Source organism: Acomys russatus, chromosome 18 (assembly GCF_903995435.1).
Source record: "Acomys russatus chromosome 18, mAcoRus1.1, whole genome shotgun sequence".
Taxonomy (NCBI): Eukaryota; Metazoa; Chordata; class Mammalia; order Rodentia; family Muridae; genus Acomys; species Acomys russatus.
Window position 1 is genome coordinate 2778215 of NC_067154.1, and position 18035 is coordinate 2796249.

The 18035-nt window shown below is 44.1% G+C and overlaps 1 protein-coding gene across 1 annotated transcript in view; it reads right to left on the reverse strand.

Annotated features, from left to right (window-relative positions):
* The window catches only part of LOC127201971 (phospholipid-transporting ATPase IB), a 199621-nt gene that overhangs the window by 80021 nt on the left and 101565 nt on the right, over positions 1-18035 (reverse strand). The window lies entirely within an intron of this gene.

Consider the following 18035-nt stretch of genomic DNA (forward strand, 5'->3'; position numbering starts at 1 on the left):
AGGGGGAAAAAGGAAAGAAATATGCATTCTGTATACTGTGCTCGAATATATGACTCTGGCCTAAAGTGATCTAATTACAGGAAGTACAGAGGGCTATGGAGATGCTCAGTGGGCAAAGCACTTGCCACACAAGCTTAAGGACCCAAGTTCAGATCCCTAGGGCCAAAGTAGACTCAGACACAATAGCAGGCACCTGTAACCTGTACCTAGTGCTCCTATGGTAAGATGAGATGCAGAATACAGGAAAGTCCCTGAAAGCCTGCAAGGCAGCTAGAGTGGCACACAGGACACAGCATACGTGTTGAGGCCATAGGACACGTGTCAGCCCTTACCTTCCATCATGTTTCAGACAGCGTCTCTTGTTGCTTACCATATGTACACTGGGTTTGTTAGCAGTACATCTGAGCCAGCACCCAACTCACCCTATCCCATAGTATCTTCTTCTGCCTGAGCACCCAGCAGCAAGTAAGAGGGCGTGTTGTAAACATGGTACAAGGAAAAACTGGCATCCAAGGTTGTCTTATGATCTCCGTGTGTGCACTGTGGTGCACATAAATACACATTCATAGTACACAAAGATTTTAAAAAGAAGAATATGCTAAATATTAGTGAAGACAAATCACAGGTAAGGGGATGATCAGAAAGAGGAGAAGCAAACTCTCTCACAATCACAGGCAGTAATGACATGGGAAGGCTGTCTGTAATTCAAGTTTAGAACAGTTTGTAGAATTTGACATCCTGGGTACTGGCTCAGGCATGCTACTGTCAAGCTATGGTAGACACAAAGCACTCCGTCTGTTTTCTTAGGTTTAATTTCCTCTTGTGGAAGCAAGAGGTCTCCTCCATCTTTGTTGGGTCACATGTCCCAGACACTAGGTCTGTGGTACATTATAACCTTAGTGCTGGATGATGCGCTCCCTGGCAATTTACAGCATCCCGTGACACAAGAGCAATAAAGCCGAGTTGATTCCTACGCAAGAATGCAGCCTACGAATGCACATGCGCACGCCACAGCCTAAACTGCCAGTGTGGTGACAGCCTTTCTCCCTGAAAATAGCCCCTCTCAGGAAAAGCAAGACCCTGAAGAAAAAAAGGCTGGAAGGCCGGAAAGCTGGGGCAGTCTGCCCTTCCAGCTGGGCCAACTGTGATCTGGTCTGAAGGGTGCAGGGGAGCCTCTCCAGAGCAAGGCAGGGGAGGGAGGGCTGGTTCCAAGGCACACTGAAGATGAGTTATTTGAAAAGCACTGCGGTGTCATCTCTCTCTCTCTCTCCCCTCCTCCCTGGTTAGAAGTCTCCATTTCCTCTCCTGTATTCAATCTGATGCACAGTTGGTGGAAATGTTTTCAAAACCAAGCCAGAGCTGATAAATAGAACCAGCTCAATGTTAATAGAGGAAAGGGGCGAGCTAGAACTCAAGCATGGGCTTAAGTAAATAATTACACAAAGGCTATGGTTTTTTTTTACAAAGAAAAAATTGCAGGGAAGGGTTCCATGTTTTTGTTTTAACATTATGATAAATGGGGCCATGCACGGCTGAGAATAACATAATTTCCATTTCGGAGGAGATGTTAGTGTTCGCTTCAATACACTAAGTGTCAAACCAACTTGGTGCTGAGCTCTGTGACTGTAAAAGCTCACGGAGGATCTCGTTTCTCAGCAGCTCATAACTGGTTAAGAGACAAATGCAACCGTGCCCTAGAGTCTGTTCCCCATGTGCCCTGCATGGGTCAACTCAAGCTGGGGGCTGTTTCTGGAGACTTCCACCTGGTTCTGCCAGCCAAAGCTCTGGCAAGAGGTGAGAGAAGGGGAGGAGTCAGAGGTTTATAATGTCCCTCCCCACCAGCCTACCCGGAGGTCTCTAGAAGTTTCTTCTGCACAGACCGGCCAGGGGTGGAGTTCCCTGGCTCTCATGGTGGTGCCTCTTGCCTTTGTCTTTCCCGCCTGGGGTGGTGGCAGTCTGTCTTGTTTTTCACCTCTACGTCATCTCTTAGCTTCTTCTATTACATCAGCAACAGATACAATTGAACTGAAGTACAATGCTTCTTTTTTAAATTAACTAGCCTGATTTCTAGTCCTTGGTTAAATTCCATCTCATCTATATCATCAATGCTCCTCCAGTAGTGGCGGCATTTCCCTTCGAACCACTATAGGGTGTGGGTTGATGTGAGGTCATTGTGTGAACACGTGGATAAAAAATACAGGAGGTCCTAGAAATGAAAGTGTGGTACTCAAGAGAGGTTTTGGCACACACATATGGTATGGTGGGGGGGGGGTAAGAGAGGGAGGGAGTGTGGGAGGGAGAGAGACAGACAGACAGACAGAGACAGAGAGACGGGGAGGGGGGGAGACAGACCCATGCAGGCCTGAGTTCTACAGAGCAGCATACCTGAGAGGCAGAAGGAACAAGCAGATGGGCTGGATAGAGACAAAGAAGTAAAGTCAGCAAGAAGCAACGAGGATGCCTAGGGAGAACTTTGAGCAACAGCAGATGGCTCTGAGTGTCTCATGGCATAAGCACCAAATGAGGCCCTGACTATCTTCTTTGAGAAGCTGAGGGGCCACATCTGCCTACCTGTTTCTATTCCCCTATTACACAGTGGAAACGCATCCTAGAGTGATGGGTTGAGCCTCCCAGAATTGCCTCGTATTGTGGCTGGACCCAAGCTCTGGCCTGGTGGTCAGCTATGCCATCAACTCATATCTTCCAATCTTGTAACACCAGAGATGCCCGGGAAGATCTGGTCTCCTCCACCACGCTGCCATATTTCAATGTTCACACTAACCTAGCCTAAGAGAACACGATTCTTAGAAGATGGAGTTACTCACTGGAGGCTTCCAAACAAATACAAACTGTCTCCCATGGAGACATCCAGGGCCTCAAAGTTACTACATCAAGGGCAAGAGTTAGCATGCAGCCTGGTGTTGTAGTTTATACAATGTAGCTTTTCCTTCACAGGAAACAAGTATCTAACTTGAGAGCTAACAGTTATTATCTTGACTGTAACTTCTCTTGATAGAAGCCTGTGGAGGAGTAAACAAATACTGGAGATCACACACATACAGACACACATACACACACACACACAGAGATACAGACACACACATACAGAGACACACAGACACACAGAGACACACACACAGACACAGAGACTCACACACAGACACAGACACACACACACAGACACACACACAGATACAGATGCACACAGAGACACACAGACACACAGAGACACACACACAGACACACAGAGACACACACACAGACACAGACACACACACACACAGACACACACACAGATACAGATGCCCACAGAGACACACAGACACACAGAGACACACACACAGACACAGAGACTCACACACAGACACAGACACACACACACAGACACACACACAGATACAGATGCCCACAGAGACACACAGACACACACACACAGACACAGAGACTCACACAGAGACTCGCACACACACACACACACACACACACACACACACACACACACACACACTGTCTTTGCCATGAAGATCAGAATGGTGCATACGAATTTTGTTACACTGGAGTAATTGACTCCCCTCCTACCCTGCCTCACCTTCTGTTTTAAAAGATTCAAGTAAATATAACATTTTATTTCCCATTTAAAAAGTATGTGAATACTTTTGCTCAAGCTCTGTATATGCATGGCTACTGAGGTTATCTAGGAAATGAAGGCACTAGAGTCAAACAAACGCTAAGGCCTGTCTGTGTTCTTCAGTCTGTGTGATGTTAGGGCAATGGCCAACTGGGCTGCTACAGAACCTGTGAATATCACTGCATTTTGACTACGGTATTAGGCTAGCTGCTTTGTCGCTGCAATTGATGAAGAAGTTACTGCCTTTTAATGCTATGCATACTCTTCTCCACTATAAGGAAATAGATGAGGTACCTACTTTATTCCAAAGTGAAGTCTATTTAGCCCCTAGTTTGGGAAGGTGCAAACTCACACAGCACCGCTCAGGCTCTGGTGTCCATCCACACTGGGTAGCAAGAGTGCACGAGGACGGTAAAGCAAGAAGCAGAGGAAAGCTGGGTGGGGCCTGACTTTGGCTTTTCTAACCACTCTGTCCAGAGACCTAGAGACCCAAGAGAAATGCCCTTAATCACTTCAAGGGCATAAGTCTATGACAGAAGGGCCTTCCATTAAGCTCTACCTTTTAAAGGCTTTTCCATCTCTAACAGTGCCATGTTGGATGGCAAGCTTTCACTGCGTGGACCCCAGGCAACAAGACAATCCAATGTTGCAAACTCTTCAATCCCTTTGAAAGCGGAACTTAAATCTTGTAGGAATTCAGTGATTTGCCCAGGATCCACACAGGTAGCTAAGTTAGGAGGGAGACTCAGTTCTCCTGAGTAAAAGGCTGCACTGCCAGTCTGTGTGACATGCCCTCAGGGAGTTTCATGGACACCCGGATAAAATGAATTCTTACAACCACTGAATAAATGTTCCGCATGAACTATTCACGCTGATGAGTGCAGGGTCCCTGTTCTGAAGGGGGAGGGGCTGGGGACAAATTTAAATACAAATTTAAATAAATTAGATTTAAATCTAATTTCATTAGCATTGCTACAGTGAAGAGTATGCCTGGCAGTGAAAACACAGTAAGGATGAGCTATTTCCATCTTATCAAGAGAACGGCATATTCCACTTGGCAGGTCAGTCAAGCTAAAGAGGTAGGGAGAATAATTATCCCTTTAATGAGATGATGTACTTTTTTTTTCTTCAGACTTCCTGCCCTCTGTGTAGGTGCTATGGAGCAGCCATGAGGTTTTCTTAGGTCCGCTGGCCCTTCTGAGCCCTGACTAAGAATGCTTTGTTTGGTACTGGGGTGTGCGGCTCTTCTTCTGAAGCTATCTGATTCCTTCCTCCATGGTGTGCCTTCCAACATGGCTTCTGCTCTTCCTTCCCTCGCCTTCCTTCTCTGGTCAGCTGGGAAAGTTTACAGCGTATCATATCAGGCTTTTCTTTCAATTTCTAACAAAACCGTTCTCAAGGTTCCATTTGAGTTCATTCTTAAATTCTTTTATTGATGACACTAAAACCCCCGAGCTTCAGGGGGAACCTTGATTTCCCCAGTAACATGTGGGGACTCTGCACGCAGGACTCTCCACTATTTTGGGTAGCAGAATCAGAATGAAAACCTCAAAATAAGATTTTTTTCAAAATAAGATTTTTATTATGTATTTTATACCATATCTGCATCTCAAAGAATATGCATGTGTGTGAGTGAACGCTCAGTTTTGCTTTGTTTTGTAGTGCTGGGGATTGAACAGGGTCTTACACATATTAGGCGAGCCCCCCACGACTGAGCTCCATCCTTGGGTCTTTTTATTTGTTTACTTTTTTGAGACAACATCTCATCATGTAGCTCACATGTGCTTTGAACTCTCTACAGAGCACAGGCTGGCCTCGAACTCACAATCCTCCTGCTATGGCCTCTCAAGTAGGATTGTAAGCATGTGCCACTATGCCTGGCTTAATCTGAAATTTTTAATTGTAAATTACTAAACTATATTGGTATGTATTCATGGGATGCAAAGGTATGACTTAAGAATGTAATAATAAATGATAAACGATGAAATAAAACTAATAAATCCATCACCTCAAACAATTACCAGTTTCTGTGGTGAGAACATTTTAAATTTACTCTCTTGGGAATTCTCACAGTGTAATTCGTTATTGCTAACTGAGTTCATCTCATCACACTGTGTTCTGCTAAGTGAAATAAGGCAGACACAAAAAAGAAAATGTTGCGTGGTCTCACTTATATGGGGTAGGGAGGGGAAATGTTTAGGTGAAAGGATAAAAAAGACTGCAGGCTGGAGGGATGTCTCAGTGGCAGGTTGCTTGCCTTGCATGCACAAGTTTAAAGCCCTAACTTCCATTCTTAGCACTGAAGGAAAGATACATTGACTTAAAATCTTGTTACTAGGAAATCCCAGGTTCCCTTTTGTGGGACTTTAGTCTCATTAATTAAAAATTAGACCCAGAAGGAAGCTCAAGGAACAATTGATTAGCTTTTGAGAGAAAAAACAACAGAACAGGCAAGCTGTAGCTCTCCTGGCTTCCATACCACAGGTGGAAGGTGAAAGGGAGAGAGAAAGTCATGTCTGTTTCAGTCAGCATGGCAGATGGGGGGCATCAGAAAGCGTGAGATTGTCTGGAGGGGCCTGAGAACAGGGGTGGGTTGGGAACCTGAAGGCACACCCTCCCGTGTGCACCTAGCTTTGTTCATTTCCGCATGCTCTGCTTTTTAGACGAGAGCCATATGAAGAGGCTTTGGTCCTTCATCTGGAAAGTGGCCGAAGTAGGCTCTTATATGGGGAAGGGCTTCCTGAGTTCCTCTACCAACTGGGTTTAAAAAAAATATTAATTCACATCAGGCATGGTGGCACATGTCCTTCCCAGCATACAGAAAGCCAAAACAGGAGTGTCTCTGTGAGGTTGAAGACAGCCTGGTTTACAGAGTGAGTTTCAGGACAGCCAGAGCTGTGTAAAGAAACACTGTCTCGAAAAAACAATAAAAAAATGTTGATCCTGTTTTAGTCTACTCTCTTGACAATTTAATGTATGACAGGAAGACTAACGTTTAAATTTGAATTAGTGACATTGGTCAAGAAGTAGTTTTTAGCTGTTCCTGTTACAAAACAAACAAAAATCTCTGAGATGACAGGTGGGCCAGAGCGATTTCATTGGCCTTTTACCATTTCAGTACGCAGACGTACATCATCTTGTAAACCTCAATTATACAAGAATAAGATTTATTTTTAAGTAAATAAAATAAATAACCTATACTCCCATCCAAGTGTGTACAATTTACCTTTCTCCACTTAAAATATATTACTAGGCTTTTAACATGAACTGGTGGTGAATTTTGTCAAAGGCTTTATCGGCATCTAATGAGATGATCATGTGTGGTCCCCCCCTTCAGTTTGTGTATATACTGGATTGTGTTGATAGATTTTCATATATTGGACTATCCCTGCATCCCTAGGATGAAGCCTATTTGGTCATGGTGAATGATGTTTTTGATGTGTTCTTGGATTTGGTTTGCTAGTGTTTTATTGAGCATTTTTGCATCAAGGTTCATAAGGGAAATTGGTCTGAAATTCTCTTTCTTTGTTGAGTCTTTCTGTGGTTTAGGTATCAGGGGGACTGTGGCCTCATGGAATGAGTTTGGCAATGTTCATTCTGTTTCTATTTTGTAGAATAGTTTGAAGAGTATTGGTGTTAGCTCTTCTTTGATTGTCTGGTAGAATTTGGCATTGAAACCAGATGGCCCAGGGCTAATTTTGGTTGGGAGATTTTTAACAGCTGCTTCTATTTCCTTAGGAGTTAAAGGACTATTTAATTTGTTTACCTAATCTTGATTTAACTTTGGTAAGTGGTATAGATCAAGAAAATTGTCCATTTTGTTTGGAGAGATCAGGGCACAAGGCACATACCTAAACACAATAAAGGCAATATATAGCCAGCCAATAGCCATCATCAAATTAAATGGAGAGAAAGTTAAAGCAAGAAAAAGACAAGGCTCTCCACTATCTCTGTATCTCTTCAATATAGTACTTGAAGTTCCAGCTAGAGCAATAAGACAACTAAAGGAGATCAAGGGGATACAAACTGGAAAGGAAGAAGTCAAACTATTGCTATTTGCAGATGATATGACAGTATATATAAGTGACCCCCCAAAACTCTACAAGAGAACTTCAATAGCTGATAAACACCTTCAGCAAAAGCAGCTGGATACAAAATTAACAACAACAACAAAAAAAAATCACTAGCTCTGCTTTACACAAATGATAAATGGGCTGAGAAAGAAGTTAGGGAAATAACACCCTTCACAATAGACACAAATAATATAAAGTATCTTGGTATAACTCTAACCAAGCAAATGAAAGACCTATATGGCAAGAATTTCAAGTCTCTAAAGAAAGTAATTGAAAAAGATATCGGAAGATGGAAAGATCTCCCCTGCTCTTGAATCGATAGGATGAACATAGAAAAAAAAAATGGCCATCTTACCAAAAGTAATCTACAGATTCACTGCAGTTCCCACCAAAATGCCAACACAATTCTTTGCAGACCTTGAAAGAGCAATTCTCAATTTCATATGGAAAAATAAAAAAACCCAGGATAGCTAAAAATAAAAATCCTGTACAATAAAAGAACTTGATTTCAAGATGTACTACAGATCAATAGTAATTTAAAAAAAGCTGCATGGTATTTGCATAAAAACAGATAGATTAATCGATGGAATCAAATTAAAGACCCAGAAATAAACACACACCCCTGATTTTTGGCAAAGAAGTAAAAAATCATACCATGGGAAAAAGAAAGCATCTTCAATAAATGGTGCTGGTCTAACTGGATGTCTGCATGTACAAGAGTGCAAATAGATCCATATCTACTACTTTGTACAAAACTAAAGTCCAAGTGGCTCAATGACCTCAACATAAAACCAGATACACTTAAGTCTAATAGAATAGAAAGTGGGGAATAGCTTCGAATGAATTGACACAGGAGACAATTTCCTGAACAGAAGACCAACAGCTCAGGTACTAAGATCAACAATTAATAAATGGGATCTTACGAAACTGAAAAGCTTCTGCAAGGCAAAGGACACTGTCAATAGGACAAAACGGAAAAAGATCTACACAACTCTAACTCCCACAAAGGGCTAGTATCCAAAATGTATAAAGAACTCAAGAAATTAAACATCAACAAACCAAATAACCCAATTAAAAAATGGGGTATAGAGCTAAACAGAAAATATTCAACAGAGGAATCGCTAATGGCCAAGAAGCACTTAAAGAAATGTTCATATATCCTTAGTTATTATGGAAATGCAAATCAAAATGACTCTAAGATTCCATCTTACATCCATCAGAGTGGCTAAGATTAAAAAAAACTCAAGTGACAGCACATACTGTTGAGGATGTGGAGCAAAGGGAACACTCTTCCATTAATGATGGGAGTGTAAACTTATACAACCACTTTGGAAATCAGTCTGGCTGTTTCTCAGAAAACTGGGAATAGTTCTATCTCAAGACCCTCTATGCTACTCTTGGGCGTAAGCTCAAAAGATGCTCCACCATACCACAAGGACACTTGCTCAACTAGGTCATAGCAGCTTAATTTGTAATAGCCAGAAACAGGAAATAACCTAGACGTCCATCAACTGAAGAACAGATAAAGAAACTGTGGTGCATTTACACAATGGAATACTACTCATCTGTTAAAAACAAAGACATCATGTAATTTGCAGGCAAATGGATGGAACTAGAAAATATCATCGTGGGAAAGATACACATGGTCTGTACTTACTTATAAGTGGGTATTAGTGATAAAGTATACGATAACCATGCTATAACTCATAGACCCAAAGAAGCTAATAAGGAGGGTCCAAGGGAGGATGCTTGAATTTCACTCTGAAAGGGAAATAAGATAGACATCTGAAATAGATGGAGGAAGGGAACTGGGTAGGAGAAGGGGTGGGAAGGGGGTGTAGAGAGCAGGGGTGTTGAGGAGGTCTGGGAGAAAGAATGAGAGGCATCTCTGGGGTAAGGAGGGGAGGCTCCAGGGGATCTACGGGGGTGACTGTAGCTGGGACTCCTAGCAGCAGGGGGAAGGGGGAATATGGAGCCTGAAGTTGCCACCTCCTGTAGCCAGGCGGGATTTCCAACGGAGGGAGGTGGAACAACAACCCACCTACAAAACCTTCGACCCAGAATTTGTCCTGCCTACAAGAAGTGTAGGGATAAAGATGGAGCAGAGATTAAGGGAATAGCCAACCAACGACTGGCCCAATTTGAGCCCTATCCCATGGGAGAGAGCCAACCGCTGACACTAGTAATGATTCTTTGCTATGCTTGCAGACAAGAATCTAGCATAACGGTCTTCTGAAAGGCTTCATCCAGCAGCTGATGGAAATAGATGCAGAGGCCCACAGCCAAACAATAGGCTGAACTAGGCTAGTCTTGTGGAAGAGTGGGAGGGAGGATTGAGAGAGCCACAGGGTCAATTACACCACAAGGAGATCTACAGAGTAAACTAATCTGGGTCCACTGGGGCTGACAGAGACTGAACCACCGACCAAAGAGCATGCATGGGCTGGACCTAGACCCCTGGACATATGTGTCAGATATCAGCATGGTCATCATGTTGGCCCCCTAACGACTGGAGTAGGGGCTGTCTCTGTTGCCTGCCACTGGACCCCTTCTGCTTAGCTGGGCTGCCTTGTCTGGCCTCAGTGGGAGAGGATGCGCCAATCCTGCTTTGTCTTGATGTGCCAAGGTGGGTTGGTACCTATGAGGGAGCTTCCCCTTTTCTGAGGAGAAGGGGAGGAGGGAATGAAGATGGGAGGGGTGGAGGGGGGTTGAAGGTGGGACTGGGAGGGGAGCGGGGGCTGATAGCAGGCTGTAAAGTGACTAAATAAATTAATTAATGAAAAAATTACTAGGAATTGAGCCCAATTCTTCTGCAGAGTAGTCAAGAATTGTACCAGTGAGTTCATCCCTAAACCTGCCCTCCCACACAATTACTTTTTAAAAGAAACTCTTTAAAACTGTATCTTTAAAAGACATAGTAAAAAAAAAAAAATAACAACATCTTGTGGGTGGGATCATTTATAAATGATGTTAAGGATGAGCTGAGACTAGGTTTGTGGGGTCTGAGCTGACCTCTGAAACAGAACTACCCTTTCTGAAAGCAGGGGTTCCAGGTGCAACCTTGTCCCAAGTGGACACAAACATTGACACAAGCTTCTACAGGTTCCAGCCCATGGGCCCACACCCTGATACTGACCACAGGTGCCTCAGACCTTCCAAATTCTCCCACTAGCAGCTCCTTTCTATTCTGAAGCCTCCCCAGAGGAACACAAATTAGTCCCCTCTCTTGGACTCCCACTGTGAGCAGCCTTGGTACATCACAGAACGCTGGCTGAGAAAATTGCTCTTTAGTCTCCGCAAATCACTCTCTTACCTGCTCCGCTGACTAGGCCTGTGCCATTATTTATTATGGAATGAGCACTAGCTGTTGAGGGTCAATTATTCCATTGACCAGGCATTACAATAATTCCTGGTAATTAAAGGAGGGACTTCTGTGAATCTGGATGCGTATTGAAAGAAACATTAGTCCTTTTGTCAGCTTGGCAAGTCTATTGTTCTGAGCCAGGCCCAACCAATTAACATCTTTTGCCAATCCCTGTCAGCAGGGGCTTGAAAAGAGGAGAGAAAGGGGGGCCGGGCAGATGCTAATTTAGATACAATTGTGTCAGGGTGGATGGGAGGGGTGGTTCTGAAGAAGAGAGTACAGTTTAATGAAGCAAACAGCTTGGGTCCCAGTGACCCTGCAGGGGTAATTTTAAAAGGCCCCTCTGTGTTCCTGTGCCAAATAGCAGAGGGCCATCACAAGAAAGCCCTTCCTTAAAAAAAAAATTAAGAGAGGGATAATCATCCATTTAATCTGCTCATTAAACAAACCTCTCAGGCGGACTTAACGTGAATTAGCACTTCTCTGAAAAGGGTAGCCTTGACATGCAGCAGACAGCTCCCATCATTTGGAAGGTCACAGTTTTTTTATTATGTAAGCCCAGTTGTTATTAATGTATTCATATTTGAAGAAACTGAGCAGAGACCACTTTCATTCAATCCGATGAGCAAAACAGTCTGTTTTCCTAACTGGAAAACGAAAACATAAATGCTAATCTGGTGCTAGCGGAGATCAAAGCAAGCTAAATATAGCAGGCCCCCTTTGTTCTCAGTTTTTTTTTTTTCAAGTACAGAAATTAGGAAAGAAAGAAAGAAAGAAAGAAAGAAAGAAAGAAAGAAAGAAACCACATTGCATTTGTTGTCTTCCTCTGTGCTCCGCATCTGACATCAGCTAGGCTCGCACACGGGGCCAGAGACAGATGGAAATGGCCCAGTTCAACAAGACCTCAGTTCCACACAGAACCTTCTGAAACCGTTCTGCACGTGCTCTGGGGCCATGGGGCCATTTGGTTGAGAGCACTACATCCTGGATTCGACATCCCAAGTGGCTGAGGCTCTAAGAAGATGTGTGGCTGTCAGGGGCCTGGAATCCTTCCCTCACTTACACGTGCAACAGCACAAGGGCCCAGCTTTCTCACAAACCTTTCCACCTGACCTACAAACTGACAGTTCCTCTTCTCGTTACATTTCCGTCCTCATTTCTAGGTGCAATGCGCCTGTTGAGATGGCGTACCTAGCGAGGTCTGAGGACGTAGAGAACCCCCTAACTAGTCAGCCTAGAACTTCAGACCAAGAGTGGCTTCCTCTTGGAAGTCAGGAAAAAGGCCAGATTATCCCACTGCCACAAGAGATGAAGAGAGGGACATTTAGAAACAAATCTGCGTGAAAACAGAAACTGTACACCAAGGTTCAGGGGTGCACGATTTACAAACCAGAGGAAAAACCCATAGATGGCCATCAACAAAAGAATGCGCAAGCGCAAAGAGTTTTTTTTTTTTAAAAAAAATGTGTATGGGAGGAAGTTACTTAGCCTCAAGGATGACTCTAGAGAACACAGCACTCCCTGAAATAAGCCAGGCACAAAGGAAGACACTGTATGTGGTTTCTCTATTTGATAAATCTGCAAAGACAGAGTAAATATATGGTGGGTAAGTTATAGAAGATTATGAATGTATGCAGCCTTGCTGAACTGGACAATTAAAAATGGCAAAGAAGATTAAAACTAACACAGCAATATGCAACATGAATAAACCCTGTTACAATTACTTTATTTTACTAGGTACACTTTGTGATAACCCATGCCATTAAGCTTCTGAAGCTATTATACGGGATGATTGTTATTATTTTAGTAACATGATCTGTAAAAATATTTAACATATGTCATTTACAAGAGATAATTGTAAGAAAATCAATCAGGAACTATATGGTAGAGCTTTCATACGTGGCTAGCATGTATCTGGTTTAAATCAGTACATGGCGTGCAGATTACTAGTAAATAAGAATCTTCAAAGATCAAGGTGTGTACCGTGAAATCTAAACATTAAAAGACAGAAAGGAGGGCAGAGGCATGGCAACCACTGCCCAGCCCCTGATTCCCTTGCAGTTCATTTAATAAACTTGTCAAGGCGGTCGAGGGGTGGGGTTGGGGAGGCAGGAACAAACCCTAAAACTTTAAGAGCATGATTCAACTAAAGCCACATATATATTATCTAATTTTTCAGACTCAACGCTATTTGCTCCTCTTTCCATCCAAATAATACTTTCTGCTTTCTAGGCTTGTTACATAAAATCTAAGGCTCCCGGAGCATACTTGTTCAACAGCACGGGGTCCCCACTGTCCCCAGGAGGAAACTAAAGTGCTGCACTGCACCCAAGAGTCCCCTCTGAAGTCACTTCTTTTTGAAGCCGGCACAGTTGGTAGTTTAAAGGTTTTGTCTGTTTGGAGCTTGCTGCTGGAATAGCCAGTCATGTGAACCTTGGCTCAGCTCCCTTGAGGCCCAAGGCAAGTGAGGCCTGAAGTCACCAGTGGTCTAGCAATTGGAGCAGCCATGGGGTGTCTGGAATTTGTCAAGTGCACTGAGCCTTAAAATGGAATGGCTGCTGTTGGAATGCTGCTGCAGGACACTGCTACGGGACACCAAGGAGGATTGAAGCCTCAAGGACACCCTCATGTGTTCCGGGGAGGGCAGAGAAGCCTGCTCCAGTACAGAACAAATGGAAAAGATGAAGGTATGGAAGAGGATTGTCCGGCTGGTCAAATGTGCTCAGCATACTCAAATCACTGTAACCACAGGTGTCAGATGCTCAGGTAAGAGCTGAACACACCGACTGCCAACTTAGAAAAAAACGCTGGGCTAAAAGTCTGCTGTAACAAGTACCGGAGAAAAATAGTGCATCTCTGTAAACACACTTGCCCCCAAAAGACCCACAGAGCAAGCGTCAGAATGCTGACTGCAAGTGAGCCCTCCACCGGCCCCATACGATGGTGCTTAACTATCTCAGTTTCCACCATTAAGAGGGCATCCGGACACTGCTCCTCTCTATCTTTACCTGCAAAAGGAAAAAAATCCGTATTTTTAGCACACAAAAACTTCAGCCAATTCTAAAATGGAAAACAATGCAGTAAGGCCGTTCTAGAAGAGCCTCTTCTAGATCCTACTTCTGTAGCCTGAGGGGCAGGGTGCTGGCATTTGAGAGGTGGTGGCTTCAACCTCCAGCACCCACCTCCCCTGTCCTCCTCAATTAAAAAAAAATAGCCCCACCAAGATCCTCCTGCAAGCATGCGCTCTGCCACCGAGCTAAAGTGCCAGCCCGCAAGCCCTCTTCTCACTCTGCTTATTCTGAACGGCAGCCAACACAGCTAAAAGCACAGGGGTCCTCTCTTGTGGAAGACATACAATTAAGATCTAAGAAAAAAAAATAGGAGGTTCAGGTGTAAGAGATACGAAGAAAGCCTGTGACAGCAAGGGGAAAAGAAGTCCCAGTAGACTTGCTGATCAAGGAAGGTTGTAATTGTTTCTTTTCAGAAAGTGCCATTGCTGTTTTAAAGTTCAAAGGCTGGAAGGGCCCTTAACGGATCAAATAAGGTCCACTGTAGATACTCATGAAATGGTTGTTAAGTGGCTAAGTAAATAAAGTCTGAGAAAAGATGGGAAGGAGGTACAGGACCTCTGTCATCCAAAAACCCACTGATGTATCTACATGGTGGAACATCATTGGGCTGTAAACAAAGAATAAAGTCTTATCATTTGTGATAACACAGCCACCATGTTAAGTGAAATAAACCAGACACAGAAAGACAAATACAGTATGAACTCACACATCGTTCTGGCTAGTTATATGTCAACTTGACACACACTAGTTATCTAGGGGAAAGGAGCCTCAACTGAGAAAGTGCTTCTCCTTCTGATAGCAGCAGGCAAGCCTGTAGGGCATTTTCTTAATTAGTGACTGATGGAGGAGGGCCCAGCCCATTGTGGGTGGGGCTGTCTCTGGGCTGGTAGTCCTGGGTTCTATAAGAAAGCAGGCTGAGTGAGCCATGATGAACAAGCTAGTCAGCAGCACCCCTCCATGGCCTCTGCATCTGCTCCTGCCTCTGGGTTCCTGCCTTGTTTGAGTTCCTGCCCTGACTTCCCTTTATGATGGATTGTGATGGGGGACATGTAAACCCCCGCACCCCGCAAACTGGCTTTCCTCCCTAAGTTTCTTTTTAGTCACGATATTTATTACAGCAATAGAAAGCAAACCAGGGTACATAGGAAAGCTGCAAAGTTGGTCTTACAGAAGATGTGGGCAGAATGGTGGTGATCAGAGGCTGCAGAGGTGGGGAAGGGCGGAGTGGATGGGGCGTGGACAAGCTGGTCCAGGGGTACACTACAGTTAGTCAGGAAGAATACTTTCTGGTGTTTTACTGCAGAGGAGGGTAGCTAAAGTTTACAACAAGGATGGGAAGCAAACTTCAAATGAGCCAGAGATTCCGATGTTCTCATCGTGTGAGTTCAAAGTGAAGACTATGATAAGCACCCTGCGCTGAAACATGACATCACACCCCTCACATGTGGACAATCATTTATAGATTCTAGTGTCTTCTACCTGCTATTAAGGGCACGATCACTGAAACAGTCTCAGCTGGAGGGGAGGGAAACTTGCAAGGACCTGTTGTCAGAGGCTGAGGAGGAGAAACCCTGTATTTGAAGCCTGCAATAAGGCGCTAGGCAAACCGCCTTTCCGGGATCTAGGATAAGCCTATCATGCTAATAATTTGCTAGAGGCTGAAAATGAAATAATGCAACGTTCTCATCATTCTTTAGGGCTTGAGAGTGTGATGAGGAGCAGATGTGAGAACTGTGGATTATAATGGAATATGATCTGGATGGAACAGAGAGTGTCTTGTGAAAGTGACCGCTAATTATAGGAGAGAGTGCAGGGCTGAGAAGGTGTAACACAACACTACACTTAAACCTTGACATTTGAATCAGGACTTTACCCACGAGCCATTTACCAGTGGAGTGGGGAGGAAGCATTTCAGGCAGAAAATGGTATGTGTTAGGGTTGAAGAGGGCAGAGCAAAACACAGCACACTATGGAGGACAAAAACTCCTCCGGGTGGCAAGGAGCACAGGCAGGTGAGTGGCAGTCGGGAGCTGTGAAGTCCCCTTTCTTTCCTGGAACTAAAGAGTCTTGGATGTCCCTTTCAACATCTGGGGGTCACTCCAGAAGAGAACGGAGCTGGTCAAAGGCTTAAGAAGCCTGACAGCGGTGGCTGTCAATCTGACAGGAAGGTAGTGGGCACCGGGAACCTTGTGATGATGTGTCCCTCCACATCCTAGACTTCTGATTCCAGATGCCTGAGGCAGAATTCACAAAATGTGTTTGCTGCTCTTCATTTTTGAGATTGTATCTTAATTGCAACATCTCTTCTTTCCCTTTACTGACGCCAAATGCTCTCACGCACCCCGCCTTACTGTATTTCATATTCATGGCCTCTTTTTTCATCAATTGTTATTGTATTCATACATGTATCCGTGCACATGTATTTGTACACACACACACACACACACACACACACACACACCACCTGTTGAGCCCATAAATGTTACTTGTGTATATGTTTTCAGGGCTAGCCACTTAGCACTGCGCAAACAATTGTTGCGATCTTTCCTGGGGAGGACCAACTACCTTTCCTGCTCCCATCATCCCTCCGTTGTCTGCAGTTCTTTGTGCAGGGCTTTTTTTCTGTCTGCTGTGGCATGCTTGTTGGCATCCTTCTTGTCCAGCTCACATCGGGTGGGCATGTTGGTGAGGCATGGGCATAGCTTCTGACGATACTAGGGGTCACAGCCTCACAGGGAAGTCTCTGGTCCTCTGGCTCTTACACTCTTTCTGCCCCTCTTCTGCAATGCTCCCTGAGCCCTAGGTGTCACGCAGTGTTTAAAAAGTACTGTTTAGATGATTCTCCTTCATTTCTTCTAGATCAACTTCATTCCTATAATTATAAAATCAAATGCTCATATTAACAGGAGATCTGCCCCAAGATACCTAGTGGATGTCTGGAATGCAGTGTGCCAAACCCATCCACATACCCATATGTGATTTCCATTTCCCTCTATATGTCCTGCAGAGCTGCCACACAGAACCAAGGTTAATTTGTCCCATATATATATGTATATATATATGTGTGTGTGTGTGTGTATACATACATATATGTATATGTATGTGTATATATATATTTGTCCTATGACCTCCTTTATGTCACTATTCTTGTGCTCTCAGGTCTTTACTAAGCAAAATAAAGGTGACTTGATGACACACCCTACACACACCCTTAAAGCTGTTCTGATAATGGAGCCAAGTCTGAAGTAATCAACAAGGCAGGTAGCATTCAGAGCATGGAGAGGCTAAACAAAGGGATGGTTCATCTCACAGTCAGGACAGAGCAGAATCTCAACACACTGGATACAAATGAATAACTTGTGACTTGTTAGTTTTGGAATTTCCTATGTCGTATTTTGGATAATTTATGTCTATGGATAACTGATAGCCAAGAAAGAGACATTGTAGCCAGTGTAGCGTGTACATTATTTCAGGAGATAAGCGGCACCATGGAACAGCATGAGGCTGCCTGAGGATCAGGAAAAGGTCTGGGAGCACGGCGCATTGCAGCCTGGAAGTGGAGGTACAACAGTTGGTGAAACCTGTGTTGAGAAGACCCATAATCAGGGGTAAAGGGAGGGAGGGAGGGAGGGAGGGAAGAAGGGAGGGAGGGAGGAAGAGCAAGCTAGCATATTGCTCTTTAATCAGAAAAGCCTTGAGTGCAACTGCACTTGTGGCGTGCAGAGCAGGGGGTAAGAGAGTGCCTCCCGAATCCTGCAGTCTCCAATCTCCATTCCTTCTTGATAAGCGGTTGAATGTCTCACCGTCCCATTTAAATCCCACACACTGAGTCCGTTTGATTGCCCACATTGTTTTGATCCTTTTCTATAGCTACCGGGACAGTTGCTCCTCGAATCTAG